Genomic DNA, 21,396 nt, shown 5'->3' on the forward strand with positions numbered 1-21,396 from the left:
ACATTCTTTTTATATGCACCCTATCTGCATTAACAATCATTAAAGTAATATCTGCTTAACATGCCCTTGCTCATCAGCCTAACTTGAAGAGTGGTCTGACTTGACAGAGTGATTAGCAGTCCTTCTCTCTGCTTTCCATTGTGTTTAGGGATATAGGCTGCTGGGCTACATTTGCATACATTAGATGAGCACAGGTATCCCTACTGCTAAGATACCAATAAAACATTCTTTTAAGAACAGAATGAATCAACTCAACCTACAAAGCAGTCTAAAACATTCTTAAACAATCATGGCATCTTCATTTTCAAAAAAAATAACAACTTTTAAGCATCCATGGCTTAAATATTATTAGGATTTCTAGGAAAAATATTCTTCAGCCCCAACAGAGCCCATGTTTTATTTAAATTAGCATTACACCTAAGAGCTTTAGCACATATTTTCTTCTCAGGCAGTTCTTATTACTTTGTGACTGTTTCATATCACTCCTAAATAACAGTGTCACCAGCTAAATGAATAGAATGAGCTATACTTACAGATGATTTATACAGAATTAAAACATGTATCAGGAGGCATATTTCCACCCTGAGTCTCTGGATACAGTTCCCTAGGGCAGCAAAGGAGCCATGTGCCTTTTTGCCCTGAATTTTTAACAAGTTAATTTGCATATGAGCACACTCCTGACCTCTGGTATGCACAACTTTGCACAAAGTTGGAAACTTCCATCTGGGAAAGGCACACTGTGTGCCTTGCCCTGTTCTGAACATCCTCTACAGCCACTGCAGGCATCACTTGGCACAGCTCACTCCTCTGCTTCTGCAAGGAGAGGGGAGAAAATAGACTGGAAGAATCAGGCCCAGTCTTATCCAGCTATCACATTGGAGCAGTTAGAGCTGGAGGGACTTATGGACTCTCCTACATGAACACAAGAATCCTTTTCCTTACTGGTGAGATCAAACAGGAAAGATCTGGGTGCTGATGACCAGTCATGTGAACAAAGTGCTCCTGTCTTCCCTTTGCTCCTTTCCACATTATCCTAAAGAAGTTCTGGGGACTCCAAAAATTTCGTGGATAATGTATAAAGTAATAACCACAAAAGAATATATGTGAAGAAAATAACACTCTGAAAACAATTCTCAAAAATCAGTCAAGTTGGCCACTTGGCCACCAGGTGAGAATAAATTAACTATGGTGTTGGATGCTGGAGCAGTGATGGTAACAGAGGAAGCACCAGATGAAGGACTAGGAGATAAAGGTCTAACACCTGCAGCATCACTCATCTTATTTAGCTGCTCAGTACCCTGGATAATATATTCTACATACTAAAAGAGGTACTTTAAAATGCAACTTCAAACCTAGCATTTATAAAATTGAAGTACATTTTTATACCTCCTTCACATACTTCAGGCCTCTTTTCAGATTTGAATGAATACTGGAGAAAACAAATAATCTGTAAATAAAGAATGAACCTCAAAGCAACCATGAAGATGCAGAGAGAAAAGTCCCCCAAACCCTCTACATAACTTCTCCTGCCACTTTGGGTCTCTCCCTTCCCTATGTGGCCATGATTTTCATAGATTTTCAGCATCAAAGTTATCAGATTGTATTGCAACCAGTCAAAGCTTGAACACCAGAGGAATCTGTCAAGTAGCACAATCATATAACGGCTCATAACCAAACACAAGTACTTTTCCCTTCATCTTGCCACATTGCAACCATCTCAAGGAGATAGAAGGGAGAGAACACAAGCTCCTACTCAAACAGGTACAAGGAGTCCTATGAACAAACCTCAGGACTGGCTCAGAAACAAGTATGTGGCTGTGCTAAGCTAAGCAAAGCAGTGGCACGAGGAAAGGCCAGCACTTTTAGAAAGAGGCAGTTAGACAAGGAAATTTGCCATCTTGTAAAACTGTCCTTTCCTCACCCACATGGTGTTAGGCACAGCCCCCTCTGGGCTGTGCTTAAACACATTCACAACAGTCAGGAAGACGTGACATTGATCACTGCTGCCAGGATATATTAGGATTATTATATTCTTACCCTGCTTTTTACATTATTCTCTAAGCATCTGCTATTTGCCACTGTTGGAATCAGGATACCAGGCTGTCAGTAATTGTTAGTGTCAAGGAAACAATTGGACTGCACAAGAAAAAACTGTGAAAAAAATGAGGGTGGCAAAAGAGAGAGGAAGAAGTAATCAAGGTGGAATCATAGAGTCTCAGCGATGAGGTCGAGGAGTGCTAAATAAATAATAAATATCAGAGTGAGCACTGAGGGGATAAGAAATAGAAAACAACACCCAGTAATTGGAAGAGGAAAGATTTGACTCCGTATTCCTGCTAGAAGGGAAGTTCCTCAAGGCCAGAACAGTGGAAAAAGATGATTAAGCTAAGGAAAAGACATAGATGAGGCAAGGAGCTGGACAGGAGCCTTTTGGATGGGCCAGAAATATTAGTCCTGCAATTGTAATTGATCATCTAGACATGAGACCGAAAGCAGCATCACAGAGCAGTTGCTCAAGGACTGAACTCATAAGGAACAACAACCAAAAAAAAGTATTTAAACACCAGCAGAAAACTCAGCACCAACAAAAAATATGGCAAAACAAGACAGCTCAAAAACCGACTTTGTAATTTGCTTTATCTTTGTCACGGATTTTAGGAATACCTCAACAGCAACCTGTTCAGTCTCTCCTGGAAAACATCACCCACTGGCCACCAGGAAGCTGAACCTGAAAGCAACAGAAATCATTGTGACTGCAGGGCCTGCTGTACCTGCATGTGATAGGAACCTCAATCAGCCTTTTGAATAATCCTGAAATTTTTAATCTACTTAATAAAGGGGAGGGGAATAGCAGCTGTGCCAACACTGCAAACTTGTTTTTTGCAAACAGCTCGGTGACACACCACACACTGACTGTAAGAATATCATTACCTGAAATTGCTATAGCACACTTTAAAAATCACTGATAATTGACAAGATGTAATTTTAATGAGGAACCATTAGTGAGTGGAAGTGCTTTTAACTGGCCTACAGAGACAACTTTCACAGCCCAATACAACTCAGAACTAGCTTAAGTGATAAATATTGCCAAACTTAGACAAGCACAGTCAAACAACTCAGTCTTCTCTATGTGCCCAGCCCAGAGATTAGACTCTGTAACAGAGGAAAACACAAGTCTACTTCTCTAGGATCAAAGAATGCAGTGGGGAAGAATCTACTCCACTTACAAAAGGGGGAACTGTTATGTTGAAAGTTGGAGAATTAAAAATATATATGGGAGTCAGAGTAGATAAATGGAACACAAGGTCCCAGGGCCATGTTGGAGCTACAAGATCTAATTACATATTTAGATGTTTGAAGAGGAGCAACGTTAGAAAGGTCATGTTGTTTCTGTGTATGGTGCTAGTGAGACTATTAGTAAAATCTGGTGTTCTGCTGTCCCAGAGAAGCCACCTCTAATGTCCATAGCTCAAAAAGATGCTGAAAAACACAAAGAAATGCATAGAATTTAAATGCCTGAAAACAGGTTGTGTGGAAAGGGTATAAATTATATCTTCAGCAAAAAGAAGGCTGAATAATGATTTGTCCACATCATGGGAAATGATTTGCATTACCAGAAGGCTCCTTAATTAAGCAAAGGACGAAGATGATTCAACTTATGGAACAAGAAAATAAACAGATTGGATTTATTATTTTATAAACCACCAGAAATAATTACTCACCAAAACAACTACCCTGAGGATACCTTTGAGATCCAGTTATCTACACCCTTAAATAAGCCTGAATATTCTTCTGAAATGCAAGGACAAGTTGCTGGGTGAAATTTTCTACAGCCTATGTCATCAGGATGATCCCAAGGATCATGAATGCATTGCAGAACTGAGGACTGCTAGAGAATATTTGCCATATTCACACTACACTGCTCAGACCTACTTGCTTACATGAGGTTTTACATTTACTCACAGTTTTAGAAAATAGAGAATGAGATTATTAACATTTAAAAGCAGCTAAGTTATCAAGACAAGAGAGCTGTTTGGTACATTTATTTCAGCATTCAGCTATTTTATTATTGTAAGCCAAGTGAATAGCACTGGGTACCATAAAATATAAAAATACCGGCTTTTTCAAAGGGAGCATATATTAAATTTAATCCATAACTGTAAGAGTTTCAGTAGAGATACAATAGCCCCCATTAGAAACAATAACATTACAGTCTTCCAGATAATAATGTCCACAATAACTGTGTGCAAACCACTATATATATTAAAGTGTGGATTATTAATATGCTTCTGCATTTTATTATTTTTCTCCTTTGTAAGCAATAGGTGTTTTAAAATCATATGTGTCTGCCCAGAACTTCCTGCATTTTGCATATGCTGAAAAGGAAAAGTTGTGGTCAAATGCTGCAACTTTTGGTATGAAAACATGCTCAAAGTTCCACATTTTGGCTGAAACAAGCTGGGTAAATCTCAAATATAAAATTCTTTATGGCACAAATCTCACTCTGCTGGTCTCCCCTCTGCAGAAATAACTGCCTGCATACAATCAAGGTGTTGGGAAGTGGGCAGGAGCAAAAGATTCACAACACCCACTGACACAAACATGTATTATCCACATCAGTCTGTAACTGACATGGATTTTCCCTCTTTGGCTTCACCATAAACCCTAAAACATACAAGTCTGGCAGATAAAACTGCTATTGAACAGGAGGGGAGAAGCATGGCACTAGCAGTGCCAATCAAAGAGATGGTTTCTAGAATCAAGTAGCAATATTGGGTCCCAGTGAGCAGAAACACAATGGCACCTGCTCTTGGGATGCTGAGAAGCAAACAGCAGCACACATTCACAGCCCCACTCCATCACAGGGACTGACTCAATTCAGCAAGGCAGAGTTAAACCTGCAGGGTCAGATCCTCCACCAAACCCTTTAGAGGAGCCTGGAGCATCCCAGGTGGGGCTGGTGGTTTGCTGAATATGGACTGAGACCAGCTGCTGTTGCAGGGTGGGTTCATTTCACCCAGTGCTGCTGCCACCACCCCACACCCAGCCCTGAGCCAGTCACACAGGCTCCATCCATGGGACTGGAGAGGACTGGACAGTTCTAGCCTGCAATTCATCTCATCTTGCTGTAAGGGTAATGGTTCTCTCAGAGTGCATTTTTTTCTCCGCTGAGAAGAAAATCTAAACATGAAGCTCCAACACAAATGCTTGGAGTGTCAGATTAATGCCCTTCTGTCTGTCAGCACCAGGTAATTACATCTGTAATGACCAGTGAGATCTTCCATATTGTTACATCTAACAAATAAAGCTGGGACAGAGCAAGGAGATCAACTTTGCCACTGCTTGAGTTGGAATCAGAATTTGTTACTCGTTACCTAATATCTGTGGGGGGAAAAAAATTCAAAATACAGAAATTGGTCATAAAGGAACCAAGTTACCAGAACATGTACTGCTGTCCAGAAGACCAAAATGATGATCAGAGTGTGTTCTGGCTGTAGAGCAAATTAGCTGAAGTAGTTACTGTGCTACTTGAATTCATGGACCATGGCCCAAGGATGGAAAAATCTTGGTTGGCAGTGGGACTAACCTGTATCATGTCCTGGCTCACCAATAAAGCACAGCTTGGCCGCAACAACCTCCCACCTCTATTCTCCCCTTTATTGATTGTGCAGAAACCACAGAATTAATACAATATTTATAGCACAGAAGGAGTATTATAGTGATGGAGGGGTGATGCCATTTCTCTAATGTTTGTTGACTTATGGCTAGAGTGTGCAATTCAACAGCTGAGGAACGTATCATTTCTATTCATGCTGCACTGCTCAGAAGTGCACACATTTCAGTCTGTGTCAGCTGAACAAAGGTAGCCAGATACTTGGACGCTTGCCACTGCAGCAATGTAGTAGAATTATGGTGCCTTGAACATTTTATGATCTCTGATGATAGCAGCATTTACACTGGGCTGATGGTTCAAATTAATCTGATTTTCAGAAGTTACAGCATTTAATTAGGATTGGTAATAAAAATTATAGCATTGAAGAAGCATTATGACAGCATCTGTCCTGATCCGGGGGTGGGGAAAATCAGTCAGGGTTTTAAAAAAAAGCAATAAATTATTAAATTTGGTTAGTCACAACCAAAGAAAATGACCTTCTGGAACAATAAACTATTGTTTAGTTTGATAGCAGCTGCCTCATCTTTGGGGTGGAAAGTCACTTGATAATTTTGCACCTCAAAACATTCCTTTGATGTGGTGTAAAACCCTCTCTACAATACAGGTCCCTTTCTGTACATTTTCTAAGCAACTAAATCCTAGCACTCCATTTTTACTTTTATTGCCTTTCAGACTGGTGAGAGCAATATAATGATTCATCATTAAAGTACTCCTTAAGCAGCTTTGCTCCTTTTTGTTGCTATATATATTAAATAGAAATTGCTCTTTGAATTCACCTCTAAAGTCAGACTCAGTTTTTTATCTAACAAGAACGGTATCTCCAGTCATCATCTGAATCCAGCAAAGTGAGAAAACCTTTTGCATAATATAAATATCTGCATTCACTAAGAGGAGACTGATGCCACCACCTACCGTGAATGCATTTTATAAGTGGTACAAAGACAGATAGATTTCAAATGCAATAGCACAGTCTCTTAAAGACACTCCAGGCATTCTCAGAAATGAACAGTTTTATCTCCAACTCAACAGTTTCTGGACCACAGGCTTTACTCACCTGTAGCTGGTTTACAAGCAGCATACAAACCATAAAAATGCAATGGTTGCTGGAAGGGTGCGGGCACCTAAAGACAAGCCGTTGTTTAAATCCCTACAGAAACCAGAGGAATCACTCTCTAGGAAATAGTTATTTCTTTGCTCTGTCTGTTACCTATCTCCTGCACCCCCTGTGACTGATGAGCAGCACTGACTTACCAGCTATTCTAGCATGGCAGGGCAGGCATGGGACCTAATCGATAAAGGCAGGAATTGTCTCCAAAAAGGCAAACCTGCAAAGATCCCAGGATCTCTGCTGCCAGGTCATCACTGGGCCCCTAAGAAGGTCAAGTTTAGACCCTGGTTGCAGAGGGGCACAGCATGGAGTCACTGCCCTCAGTCTCCAGGGTGGGCAGAAGGTGACTGCCAGACAGAGGAAGGTGACCAGTGCAGCATGTGTAACACAAAATGCTGACCAGTCCCCATTTAATAAATTACAGTTTTAAAAATTACCATTATTAACACTAACAAATAGCTCTCAACTTCCATAGGGTTAGAATTTAATGCAGAACTTTATTGCTGACCAGAAAGGCTGCTCAGAAATAATCAGTGGTTCAAATAGACTGGTTTGATCTCCTGAGCAGATACAAGTAAGGCTGTAAGGAAGATATTCCCATTCACTTCTTCAGAACGCAACACATGGAAATATGCCCCAACCTTTTGCTGTTCTTGTAGAAGCACCTTTTCAAAAAGACACTTGCTGGAATAGAGGCACAAAGATGACCAAAATATTTGCTGGCCAAGAAGTGCCCTAACCAATTCTGAATTTTGAAATTTTGTTTAAAAACCATTTTGCTTTGATTCAGCCAGTTCTAATCACCACTCTCTCTGTGTGCAAACAGCAGTAAATGCGATGACTAATATATATTCTTTTCTAGTGTTTCCTGCACAGGCAATGGTGTTACCTAATGCTCACCACCTCTTATAAGCGCTGTTCTAGAAAGAAGTCATTCAGATGACCTTTTATCAATTCTACACTGGTGAGACTCCACTGAATGTTCGCACATTTGTGTTTTCACCATTTCAGGTGAAACCAGGAGATTTTCTCCTCTTTGTGGGAGAAATAAGTGTTCCTATGGAGCACTGGATACCACCTAGTATGTGGGTAAGAAGGGATCTTCTTTATCAGGACAGAGAGAGCAGCTGCTTCCCAGATATCATCACAGCCTCCATCCCTGCCAGGGATTGTGGCTTCTTGATTCATGCACAATAACAAACCCACTGGACCCACTTCTGCTTCTCCAGCTCCAACACAAAGGTCTTGCAGAGCAGAAAAGATCTTCTCTACAGCATCCCAGAGGAGGACACACAAGTGTCCTGTTCTTGCAAAAAGAGAAGAAAATGTTCTTGACTGCATTTGCGTCCAAATTACAGAAAAATAAATAAATAAATAAATAAATAAATAAATAAGCAAACAAAAAAAGGATGGAGATTCTATTCCAGATTTCCCTATGAGATATGTCACTGCTGAGTCAAACACAACAGCCCTGGGGAAACTGAGGTGGCAACTACAAATGCTCTGACAAAAACGCTCCGGTAGCAACACGTTCCAGTTAAGGATGTGTTGCTACCTTAGCAAAGAAGATAAAAGTGACTAAAGAGATTTACAGTGCAGATGACAGTGCTGCTCTTTTTCCTGAGGAGTGCAGTCATGAATGACACATTTGTTGTGCCAGGATGTTACAGAAACACTTCTGAAACTGTTACACAGCAATGGCACTGTTGGCTGTGCTGTATCAATAGCTCTGCAATGCCAGAAACAAACACAAACCACTCTCCGTGTGATGCAGGTGCGTGATCTGGGCAGTACCTTCCTCTTCTGCACAACCAGGTTTCCTTGGCAGGGTCTGCACTAAAGAGCCAACAGGCAAACCTATATATGTGAGTCAACCAGGCCAACAAAATCAAAGAGATATCCAATGCCCAACACTCTGCTTTTCCAGAAAACTGGAAACTTTCCTTTCAGCTTAATCTTTACAGAATAAAGCTCCCACTGGAGGTATCAAGGCAAACCAAAAAAAACCATGCCCTGATGGTGAGAAGGTGACAGTATTAGCTGCTGTTGATTTGTTAGGGATTTCTCAAGAAGGCAACTTTCAAAACAAGGCTAAGCAAATTTGATGGCACAGATTTTTTTTCTACCAGGTATTGGTGCAAAAAATCTTCAAGCAAAGATTCCGGGTAGTAAAGTAGTTAGAGTTGAACAGAACTCCTCTCCATAGGGCTGGGAAAGCAAAACACAAACCCCAGACTTATACATTGCTGCTTATAAAACAAATTTCCTTCTCTACTTCAGGACACCAAGATCAACCCTTAAGGACTTCAACATTCCTTCTTCCTCAGGGAAGAAGATCACCTTTTTTCTTCCTCTTAGTATACTTTCACTCTTCGAAAAAACACCAGCTCCCTGTGAGTAGCATTTTCCCTCTCTGTGTGGGTGCCCTCTGTCCTCCCCACGACCACAGGAGCAGAAGGAAGGGACCTGTAGAGTGCACTGTGTTCCAGTTTCTGAACCGAAGCACAACCCAGCATACTGCAGCCAACCTCATCGAAAGGTCATATAGCAGGAAGAAGTAAAAGCTCTCAGATGCATTTCACTGAGACAGAGGGTAGTTTGTTTCAATTAAGTGCAACAACTTTATTGCCAATCAGAAAAGGTATCAGTCAGATATCCTCTGCCCTCTCCTCCCTGCTGCATACAAAGAAATCACACATGTATTTTCTGTCTGGTACTATAGATTGCAAATTAAGCCCTGTTCCCATGGAAAATTTTTAAAAATTTTATACCCGAGACTGAGGAGAGGACTGTATCCCCTCGGCAAAGATCATGGCATATTGCACAGGCAGCAGCACCTACCTCCATGAGCCGACAGAGCCAGCAACTCAACATAATTCCTCTTGGATGGAGATATTCACCCCAGCTCAGACAGCCGGGGCTCTGCTGCCATGCCTGGAGCTTCGGACACACCAAGAAAGCATCTTCTGTGAGCAGCACGGCTCCTCTCACACACCGAACTGCAGCAGCGGCAGCCTGAGAGAGCAGCAGCAGTTGAATTGCTGCACATGTATCTCTGCAGATTATTTCCTGCTCAAACACTTGGCATAAAAGCAGATGCTCTTAACCCTCTGGAGGCCTCTGCCTTTGTCCCCCCTCGGTAGAAGAAAGCTAGCAACTCCAAATATTCTGCGGTGAGGCTGGAGAGGAATGACCGGAGACACGCAGGGCATCTTCCCGAGAAGTAGTCCCAACCTCGTGCTAGTTGCAGTCACTTTGTGCTCAGGGAGCCAGGCAATCCCACAGCAGCCCACAGCATCCCCAGCCAGGCACCACACGGTTCCCACTGCATCACCCACTGCAGATCCCCAGACTCCAGCAAAGCACCGCTCGCACCTCACGCAGAAGCCCCGGCGAGGGTGGGGTGGCCAGAGGTCTGACCCTGCGGCTGGAGGCCACGGCCGGGCAGGCGAGGAGACGAGGGACACGAGAGCTGCACAAGTGATGTGGCGAGCCCAGCAGTGTCCCCCAAACTCAGGCACGCCGGGCTCCTGCTGCTGGCTCAGCGCTCTGCGGTGCCGGGCGCTGCCCCATCACCTGCAGGCACCAGCGGGCGGGCAGCGCTCTCCGGGCGGCTCTCGGCTGGCGAGCGGCAGCGCTGCTCCCTCTCACAGCCTGCGAATGTGACTGGAAAGCATGGCTGAAAACATGCTACAATTAACAAGAGGGAGGGAGATACTATTGCTCTCCTGCTAGTCTTAAAGGCACATTGCTCACATGTGCTTGTTGAGGATGCAAACGCCCACAGCTTCAGTCCCGGCTCTCACCCATCTGCAGGCAGCCGAGAAGCCCAGGCAGGAGCGCTGTCCGGGGAAGGAGAGCACCCCAGGAGTCAGGAAGGGAAGGGGCAGCTAGCAGGAGTCCCTACATCAGGGGCTGGGGGTGAGGCCTGACACCCCTTCACCACTGTCCCAGGAGTCCAACCGAGCCCCTGTCACCCAGCCCAACTGCTAACCCCTGTCCCTGGCACCTCCACCAGCATCGCAGCCAGTCATGGGTCATACTGTCCCACTGAATCCCACACGGCACCAGTCATTGTCTCCAGAGGGCAAGGAGGGCCTGGTACACCCTAGGAGCATGGTGTCCCTCTCTGGTCTTGGCAGGAGAGTCAGGTTAGTGGCACTGTTCCTGCTGGGGACACTGGCCAGGACCACAGCAGCAGTAGGTGCACAGCAGCAGGTGCAGTTTTGCACCTTGGGGTTACACAGCAAGGATATCTCTTCTGCACAGCCAGAGAGACACTGAAACCCGACGTGTCACACATCCTAAAGCTGTGATGAGTTCAGCAAGTCTTAGACTGGCTGTAGCATCTGGGGACATAGACACCTCCCTCCTGCCCAGCAGGCTGTGCACCAGCTGAATGCCACATGTTCTCTCTTGGCTTCTCCTCATCCCCTCTTCTGAGTGCCTTGGGATTCTCTGGTTTGCCCTTCATCATGTCACAGCACAGATGCAACAATAACAATGCCAGTAAGTCCAGCCCTCATCAAGCTTTTCCCTCCCTTGCCCCTCTAACAGCTGGCATCTGAAACTCAGAAGTCTGCAAAACAGGTGATTTATCCTATTAAAAATCTTCACTTTTTTCTCAGCAGCAGTTGTTGCCATAGATAACGTGTTTTTCTGAGCAGGACGAACTAGTGAGAAGCCCTGAACCTTGTTAAGCTGCCTTGCGTCACACAGCAAGCCGTTAGCACCTTTGATTCTCCAAGGCCATGGAAACACCAAAATTAACCTGATCAATACCTGCCTCCATCACCGCGAGGGAAGCTATTGGCAGTGTGGATATTTCAGCCTGAGCACACAAAGCCAAAACAAATTACTATGGTGAAAAGTAAGTTAAGCATCCTGTAACTTCAGGCTTTCCTGAAAAATGGTCTGAAAGAGAAGGTACCATTAACACAAAACCAGCAAATACTTACCACTGATGCAAGAATGCATCACAGCAAAACAATTACTTTCTTTCCTGTAGTGTTTGTACAGAGGGCCTATTAAAACGTGATCCTCTGATGAAACAAGTGCAGTGCACGTTGCACTGCTTCCAGGCCATGTAGCTTTGCGCAAAAATACCACAGTGAATTAATTCAAAATGGTCTTTATTAAGCATTGCACATCTTAAAGAAAGTCTTTTTAACACCAGACCAACAAAACATGTATAAGTAGTAATCAAAATGCTAGGCAGAGACACTTAAGGCTTTATACTCCTGAAGTTTTTCCCCTGAGTACCGAAGATCAAATTTGTTCTCCAGAAGATAGCTGAGGATTTTTCAAGTTTAATGCTTCCTGAGCTCGTTGATTAGTATGCAAACACAGCACAGTGACTGCCAGCACATCACTACAAGTATCTGTCCTGAAAAAAGGCAGTCCTCTGCAACACACTCAATAGAAATATTCTGTGTACAGGCACCATTACTTTTTTAAACTGCAAGACATGATGGACCAACCAACTTCAAATTCAGGGGAAATGTCTGCCTTTTAAATTCATACGACCAAATGCTCATTTGAGTTATTCCATCTTGTACAACAGAGTGTTTTGGTGTGAGAGACTCAGGTCAGCAGGGTCATATCTTTCTGTCAGATACCAGATCTGTCACTAAAAATTATGCACATGTTTGCAAGGGTAGAATTTTTTTTTATTTAGTGAAATATGATACTTCATTCTAAAAAATATTTCAGTGCCATTGTATTGTGAAGGGTCATACTACAGAAAGCTGAATCATTAAAGATGTCTGCAAACAACTGCAAGACCCAAAATTCATATCACAATTATACTAACTGCATATTCCACGAAATATATGCATTCTAATTAGACTACACTGCAAAAAAACCCTTTCTCAAAGACTTTTAATGCATAATATATAAATGTAAACTGTAAGAAACAGCCACCATTAGAGTGGGGGTTTAAAAAAAAAAAAAAGAAAAAAAAAAACGAAAAAGAAAAAAGAAAAAGAACTTTGGTAGTTAGAAACCTGACTATAACTATTGCCAGCTTTCAGAAACATGTTTTCAAATGTATTGCTACATGATAACTGAGGAATAACAGCTCTAAAACCTTTTGAAACTCAGAGCTCGCAGGTGGTGGATGTGTCCATGTACACAAAACAAGCAACAACACACAGCAGGCACATTCAAGATCATCCAACATGCTGACCCTACTGGGACTTTAAAAAATAACAGCACAGTTTAAATTACTACTTTGGAAAAACAATAAAACCAGCAGGAATAAGAGAGATGGAAGCCTGGCAGGATGAAACTGTACCCACTTGCATGGGTCCTGTAAATGTTGTGGCTATCTCTGCTCAGAAATCCCGGAATACTGACCTCAGCCTTCATGTTACAAAATTCTCATGCTCTGCTTCTGACATTCAACATCTGACCTCTCTTTATAATTATTCTTTTACTGCATTCATATAGTACATGAAGACTAATCCATCTTTCAAGAAATGCTTTGTCCCCGGCTGTTACCAAGTTGCAAAAGATCATGGTTGGTTTGTAGCAGGTAAGTAAACAATTCGTACATCACATAAACCATTCATACATCTATTGTCAGCTCATCCTTCAGGTCACATCTGAAAACCCTGACAAGTGGGAGGAAAGGGCTTCCTACAGTGTGAAAAGCAACGTCAGCACAATTATATCAGCCTTCTGGGGAGTGGTAGGGATGGCTGGAGTTTCACTTGTGCACTTCATGCACTGAAGCATTGCATTGGCCAACCCATACAGGCAAGCACCTGAACTCCTGCAGATAACAATGGCAAGAGCAGCACTGGAAGAAGCCAGGGCACTCTGGGTAAGAAACAGGCAGGGAGATTGTCCTTCCCCAGCCTTGCATCCACTTTTCTTGCATGCAGTAAGAGCCATACTCAGTCCAGTGAACAGCTCCTCTACAGACAATGAACTGAAAGTATTGACCAAGAAAACAATCTGGCAAATGGTGAAAGCTTTTCTTAAAAGCTCCAATTCTGTACTCCCTACAAGCTCTTGGCTACAAATAAATTAAAGAGTCTCTGGCATATGCCAAGCCTTCCACCCCAGGGCTCCCTGAACTTGTTCTCCAGGCTGCCTAACAGAGCAGCTCCCAACATTTTGTATCACCACTCTTCATTTTTTCTTATGAGCCCCTATCAATACCCAGCTACTGAGCACCTGCCATGACCCCATGGATGTTTGCATTCAGAACCACTGGGTCAATAGTGAAGGGTTCCAGCCAGAAGAGAGGTACAATAGCAAATTCCTGAGCATGGAGTTTGGGAAGCAACAGCACTGAGCTTTAATATCCAGCTTGCTCAGAAACTAACAAAAGGAGCAACTAAAGCATTTACAGTTCTGAACACTCACACACACATTAGGCTGGTGAGCCATCAGTCCCGAGGTTTATTTATATTGGAAAAGCTTCAGAAGTTCATAAAAGACAGTAGCATCCAAGCAAGCCACACTTCCAGGCTGCAGCACCTCACTGGGAAATATCATAGGACCAGTCAGCAGTGTTTACCCCAAGGAGATGCATGGGGATTAGAATGGGAGTTCACTGCAGGGAAAAGCTAGGGATATCAGAGACATAAATATCCTTTCAAACACCTGATTTGCAAGACAAAAACACACTCCTTCAACTTGGCTTATTTAGAAGCATAAATTACTGATTATGATTTAAGATATCAGCATTGTATTGTGGATTTTAGTGAGGTTTTGTATTGTGTTGTTTTAAATCAGTATTTGTTGTGCTTGAAAATATTCTACTGTATTTAGACATTAGAATCCCACAGCTCTCCTTGTATCTGTGATTTAGAAATAGAAGTATTTGCACTCTGAGTAAGGTTTGCAGAATTCAATGAATGTGTTGGCAAAGAGTCAAAAGAGCATGTTTGGACAGCCTGAGGATTATAAGGTCCCCTCATCTGCCTTTTACAAGCTAGCTGGTTTCACCTTTATCAAGGCTTCCTACTTGAACTACTTTTGAGAAGTCAGCCTTGATTTCTCCAAAATTTTCAAACCTATTTGAGAAATTAAACATTAAAATAGGACCACAGGAATAGTTCATAGGAAACAATCTTCTATCTACTGAATGTCCTTTGTAGTCAGAGACATCTGGGCCAAACCCTATATATAGACAAAATCAGCTCTGGTATCTACAAGTACAAACCAATCTATTCAAAAGGAAGCTCTCAAAGAAGACAAATCATCATTCAAAAATGGGTGGCTATGGCTCTGACTGGTGGTGCTCCTTTCTGATTCAGTAACAAAAGGTAGCAGCTATGAATTAAAAAACCCAAAAGGTGCCAAAGAGAAAAGGCTGTAGCAAAGTGACCACCTGGGTATTGGAAGACAAACTCTCCTGAGATTCAAAGGCAGCAAGAATGATTAAACATGGATACAGAGCCCAGACTATAGGAAGTAGATCTTCTGTTTCTTGGTGCAGGCAAAGTGAAGCTTAGAAGTATTTTAGGAAAGTGAGCACTGGTAATAGCTTTACTGTAGGACAACTAGGTTAAATTGAGCTGGGATAAAAAGGAGTGAGACTGAATTATTTAAGCTTCCTTTCTGGCCATATGTGCTGTGAACAGCTGATAAGTCGTAGGAAGAACATGCTACTTTTAAATCTCTTGACTTTCCTGCGCCATGGTCCTTCCTTCTTTGCTGAGCAAACAGGGAACTAATGCCTATTGCAACTGGGAACCTGGGAAACATGGGTTCTCCCTCTTCCTCTGGTGCTGGCTGATGAGTTATTTTGGGCTAACCAAGCTTATAACCCATTCTTTAAAATTACCCCAAGATTCCATACATATTTGGGAGGTGCTTTAAAAAATGCCAATGCAGCTTAGCCCCCATCAGCTTCTACCTGCAACAACAAAGATTCCAAAACCAGGAAGATCTGTGCAGGCAACCATGATGAGCAAGCTCTGTGTTCAACTGGGATACACAAATACCAGGGAAACATTGTGAGAAGAGGTCTTGAAGAAACACTGTACTAGTTAGAGTCAGATGAGGAGCTCATGTGCCATCAGCTTCAGACCAGAGCTGCACAGGCTCAGGACTCAGAAAGACAGGGGAGCACCCCAGCACCCAGTGGCACAGGGGGACACACCAAAGTCACTGGACACTTTCTGGCACCCTCCCCACCTGGGGATTTTCTTTCTAATTAAATTCTTCCTTTCATCAAAAATTTCAACAAAACTTTATAGCCAAGTTCAATTTTCTATTTATATCTGGTTTCTTTTTGTACAGTTTTGGAAGAATTCTAAAAGGATGGTACCCCATACATTTGCCAGAATTTGATAAATATTGTTGTGTTCAAAAGTCCACAGGAAGCAACACAGAACAAACACATCAAGCCCATGCTGGCAGATTCACACCTCCAACTTCCTGTTCCACTTCTGGACACCACATCTCTGATATGCAGCCAGAGGACAATTCCCACCTTTCCTTTGCCTTGCTGTTGCCTGCCCTGCTGCTCCCAGGTGCAGCATCCCTTCCCTGGGGCTCCACTGTCCTAAATACCAGTGACAAAACGTCTCCATATGCAGGGTATAACATATATAGCACTGAAGACCTTATGAAAAGGGAACCAATATCAGCACCAAAAAGCAGTAGGCAGACTGTGGAAGCAGCGAGCCTTCTCTTCACACAAAACTGCATTGGGAACCTGCACGCTGGGGGTGTTGTTCTGTCTGTCAGCTGCAGCATGAGCTTATCCATGCTTTGGGCAGCACCTGATGGAATCAGAGCACAAAAGAGTCAGGTCCAAAAACCCCAGCTGAGAAAGTGAGACAGGAGTGAGATATCATAACTGAAACAGCACAGGAGAGAAGGGAGACCTGCTCATGCTGGGCTGAAGAGGTTTCTCATACAGCAGCTGTGAAAACCTTGTTCTGAAATGGCTCAGCAAGCTTCACTTCAGCCTTATCCTGGCCTGGACAGCTGGGGACAGCTCTGCACACTCTTCAGCTTCCCCAGGAATTCCAAGAGCTCCTGTGCCCCCAGGGATCGTCCTGGAGTACAGGGAGATGACACCATCCCCTTCTGCATTCATGATACATTATGAGGCCCCTGTCCTCCCCTGTGCTCCCTTTCACACTCTCTTAGCCAGTGGGTACCAGAGGGAGGTGGGGAAACACTGCAGAGGAGCCCAGTGGTCAGTGCACTGCTGCACACGTGGTGTCCCGAGCTCTCTGCTGCCCAAGCACAGACCCCCCCCACAGCTGCTGCTCCAGCGGGGGCTGAGGGGTCAGTCCAGCACCTCCCAGCTGCCCAGAGGAGCACCCTGTGTCCCAGTCCCTTTGCAGGATACTCACTGGTGTGTTGTGATTGCTCAGCCTGGACACATTGACCCAGGAGCACTAAAAAGGTTTATCTGAACCGGGGCTAAAAAGAAAATTACATAGAAGCTTTGGCAGAAGGGTGAAACCTATCATTAATTTTAGTAGTGAATGATCTAAAATATATAAACACATTGTCCTTTTATAGCAGGACTGGGTTTCTCTATTGCTGCCTTAAAAATGTCATGCTAGCTCCACCTAGCACATGGAAAGCTTGTACTAGCACTGGGGAATTATTCAGGATTAAGTATGGCCACTTTTTTCAGTTTGAACAACTGGTTATTTTTTACAATTCAGACTAATGCTTCCATTTAATTCCTTTCACCATCTCCCACAGGAAAAATATGGGCTTCAGCTAATCTCTCAAGGGTACATTTACTAAGAATGAAAAAGATTTTACAAATAAATGAGGGGGAAGGTAACATTTTGCTATGCATCACATATATTTTAAAAGTCCATTAGACTCCTCCAGATTTATCATGCTAACAGAACTCAGATGGGTATTTAATACAAGTAAAATTTTATAGGTCGATGTAGAAATCTAAATGACTGATCCAAAATTGCCTGGACAATATAAGTGTTCAGGCCACCCCTTGCAAATACTGCCTAACAACTCATACCTTCCAAGGCCTGCTAGTCCCAACTGGAGCAGTGTTATCTCATTAAAAGTTTCTGCTCAGTCACTAAGCAGTACAACCACTAAAACAGGATTTCTGGAATATTAATTCCAAAGGAAGACAATCAAACATAATGCAACCACTACATCCCACCTAATATTTTGTGATTGGCTTTCCACTAAATTTAACAAAAGAAATTGGCAATCAACAAACAATATTTTTGACAATAGACAAAATAAAAAGGTTTTGGAGAAGGGGCAGTCATGAAGTAAGACATGCACCTCCCTACAGAAATCCAGGAGGGATTACTGTGCCATGCTCCTGAACAATGTGAGTAACCAAAAAATAAATCATTCAAGGGATATTTTCCAGTGTTTGGGTCACAAGTTTAATGAGAAATTTTATTGCCATTCTAATAGTCCTATAGGTCAGACTGTGCTTTCTGGGGGATATTCTTTTTTGGCTTCTCCCTGAAGTCAGAAAAGGCTGGGAAGATTTGAGGAGGAGGTCACATGAAGTTTAAGGTTTGCACACCCCTTCAATAGACTTAGGACTCTCATTCACACTATTTGTAGTTCAAGTCCATGGGCTTTCTCATCAGAAGTGTTATGAATGATGTTCTATTTTTTCAATTTATCAAGCAACAAGATTAAATTCAATAGTAAATTTTTAATAGTAACAAAATGAATACAATCAAAGTATTGGAGATGACAAAGTATTGGAGATGAAACAATCAAAGTGCATATATTTAAGAATATACAAAATTTGTCAGTAAGTAATTTAGTATAATTGAGGTTCGTATAAAGCATAAGCAAAACCGACCGGGGAGGGGCCCCCCCGAGGGGCCCCCCCTCCGACCGGGGATACGGGGAGTGGCTCACCATTCCTCACGTACCAAAGCATCCAGGCTACAGAAGTTTCTAGAAAACTCCTCCTAGTTTCTATTCCTAAAATCTATGTCACTGTGTGTACGGCGCATGCTCTAGTAATGGGTTAGGGGGTCTCTCATCCTTTTGAGGGTCTTATTTCCGATGAAGGCTCGTTGTCTTCCTCAGTGACCGAGGTGTGACCTGCAGGTAGCGCAGGCACACTATGTGACTGAGCAGATGTTTTCCATTACAAGACTTTAATTGAGTCCCATGCCTGGAATCATCCCATTTTGGCCCATTTCAAGGTTGAAACTTTCTATTTCTAGATGCTGCTTGTCAGACCTACGTCCTTCTACTATTCTTGTTTGACTTTCTTCCAACCTCCTTCTTCGACTCCCAACATCTGGAAGATGTCCTTTGCCCTGTCTCACCCATCTCCCCCCTCACTCTGTAACAATTGTCTTCTAAATACAATTTTGGTTAATATAGTTACAATTTAATTAGCACGAATCACATTTATCACAGAAGGATCATTACACTTTCTGCATTGAATGCCAAACACACTCACAGCTGTGGCACTCCAGATGGGACTGGAACGGCCCTTTACAAGAGATGGAGCAGGGGCATCCACAGAACACTGAGTCTCTCCAAACCCACACTGCTAACCTGGCCAGTTCTGAGTTCAAACACTTCTGTTTAGGGACCATTCTGAGGCTCTAGGAACACAAAACTTGTTGAGAAACCCGCAGACAAAGGGAGAATGATGGGTACATGTTACTCAGATTTATGAAGGAGAGGACTTAAAGCAGATTGCCTTTTACAAATACAAAGCCACAGGGAGACAGCACAGCAACTAAGACATGGCAGAAACACAACAAAAGCCATCACACATCCTCACTATAGTGTATTACCCATAGGAAGCAGAGTCCTCTGTACATACACTAGCAATCTGATTTTTAATGCTTTCATTTTCAAAGAAAACTAACAAAATAAAAAATGCGTTTTGAAGACTATGCCTTCTGCAGAAATAAGAAAAAGAGCTGATATAGACCTTAGTCACAGCACTGAATAACAGCAAAAAGAGTCAGGGAAACACAGAGCATACTCCACCCACGGGGATTCAAAAGGTGAGTCCAACCTCTCCTGCATGGGAATCCTGCTCCTGTTTTACAAATGCACCATCCCTGCTGCACACACATGGAGCAGCCCAAGCCCATCTGCCTGGGTGGCTTTGGGCCCACATCAGACACGTGCCAGTGCCAGCAGGGCGCGAGATGGAGAGTGACTCTGCATGCAGATGGGGAGTGTGTGTCATGAAATGAGTGCCAGCTCCTTGGCAGGAGGCTGCTGGGCTGCCATGTTGATAGCAGATGCTGCTAACACCTGTTGATGGGTACAGCACTCCCTTTTTAAAAGCAGTCAGCCATGGGAGGCAGGGAAGCATGGGCATTGTGGGCACTCGGGGACAGGAACAGATAATTGCTTTCCAGGTGCCAGTAGGCAGTAAAAAAAAGAAAACGTGTGCTGCAAGGTTACAGAATCAGGCAGAACACAAAGGAATTTGCATCAAACAACAGCACAAGCCTTCAAGGAAAAGAAGCACCAGTCTGAAGCTGTAGGACCCAGAGCAATGGACTTCATTGCTTCCTGTAGAGCAGCAGCAGAGCAGAAAACATAAACTCAGTAAAGTTTCTGGGTTTAGCACAGAAATCAGACTAGTAAGATTCATTCAAAGAATTTTAGCTCTTTCTTTTTCACATCACATTCTTGAATATACCCTCTGCTTGCTCTGCTTTAGAAACTCATTCTTTACCAAATTACATTAAAAGAATCTTATTTTTCCTAGACTGGTCCATTCAAGTGGGTTACTGAATAAAGTATTGAGGTAGAAAGGGAACTGTGGCTTCCAGACAAGAAAGCTTTCCTCTCCAGAGGCAGTGCCAAAAAGAAGCTACAGACCTGGGCTGTGGCTGCAAAGAACCCTTGCACCAAACAAGAGATGTAGCTGGTCAGTCTGCTTTGTATGCTAGGGTAATCAGGACCCAGTTTGCACTGGAAAAAGTAAAGCTTGAAACAAATTTGTGTTAGAGTGTCCTCACTGTGCACCTCATTTCCTTGCTTCTTGCTGCATTCATGTTAATATACTATTCCTCCACTGCCAGTTTCTTTTTAAATACCCACTTGGAACTTCTGTAATAAGGGGTGTTTTCATTAGAGATTCTCAATTAGCCCTAAATTACTAAAACATCCAGATTTCAAATAAGCACTTTTTTCCTTTCCTTCAAGATTCTATCAAATAGTGCCTCAGTTAATTATTGTCTTCTGACTGAGTTTCAAAACTCAGCTTGTTTGGTGCCACAAAAGCATAAATCCCAAGAAAAAAAATTCTCTGGAAATGCAGTCCTCTTCTTCTTTTACTTTAAATTGGTTTCATGCCATCAATGAAATCATCCTGTGGAAAAAAAAAATTAAATTCCATTCTTTGGGGAGAAACTGAACGGAAAAACTTTTAATATGCAAAGTTCAAAGAGCAGCAACAGAAAAGAGATTTTTGGAAGGAGCACCTCTGGCTCTCCCTAACAATAGCTTTTGTCAATCCTCCAGGTTCCAGCAGCACAGTTGGCCAGCTGGCTGCATAATTTAACATATAATATCTTACGCATCTTGATCTTATCAGACACTTTACAGAGGCTAATGGAAATGGTAGAATAGACTTTGGAGACCTACAGCATTTGCTTTAAACTGCCCGGGTTTACACAGCATCCAGTCAATTACCTAA

General features: G+C 42.8%; 1 protein-coding gene across 12 annotated transcripts in view; it reads right to left on the minus strand.

The window, feature by feature from the left end:
* HTR2C (5-hydroxytryptamine receptor 2C) overlaps window positions 1–10,542 on the minus strand; it is a 211,870-nt gene extending 201,328 nt beyond the window's left edge. For 9 of the 12 annotated variants that reach the window (XM_088172899.1, XM_088172896.1, XM_088172894.1 and 6 more), the window contains exon 1: window positions 9,624–10,219. The gene's annotated coding sequence lies outside the window, so the exon portion shown is untranslated. Of the gene's footprint in view, window positions 1–9,623 lie in introns of all 12 variants that reach the window. The other 3 variants (XM_014877233.2, XM_088172902.1, XM_088172900.1) reach the window with 3 other exon arrangements.
* Between the last annotated feature and the right edge of the window lie 10,854 nt (window positions 10,543–21,396).

Source organism: Sturnus vulgaris, chromosome 14 (assembly GCF_052056855.1).
Source record: "Sturnus vulgaris isolate bStuVul1 chromosome 14, bStuVul1.hap1, whole genome shotgun sequence".
Classification (NCBI taxonomy): domain Eukaryota; kingdom Metazoa; phylum Chordata; class Aves; order Passeriformes; family Sturnidae; genus Sturnus; species Sturnus vulgaris.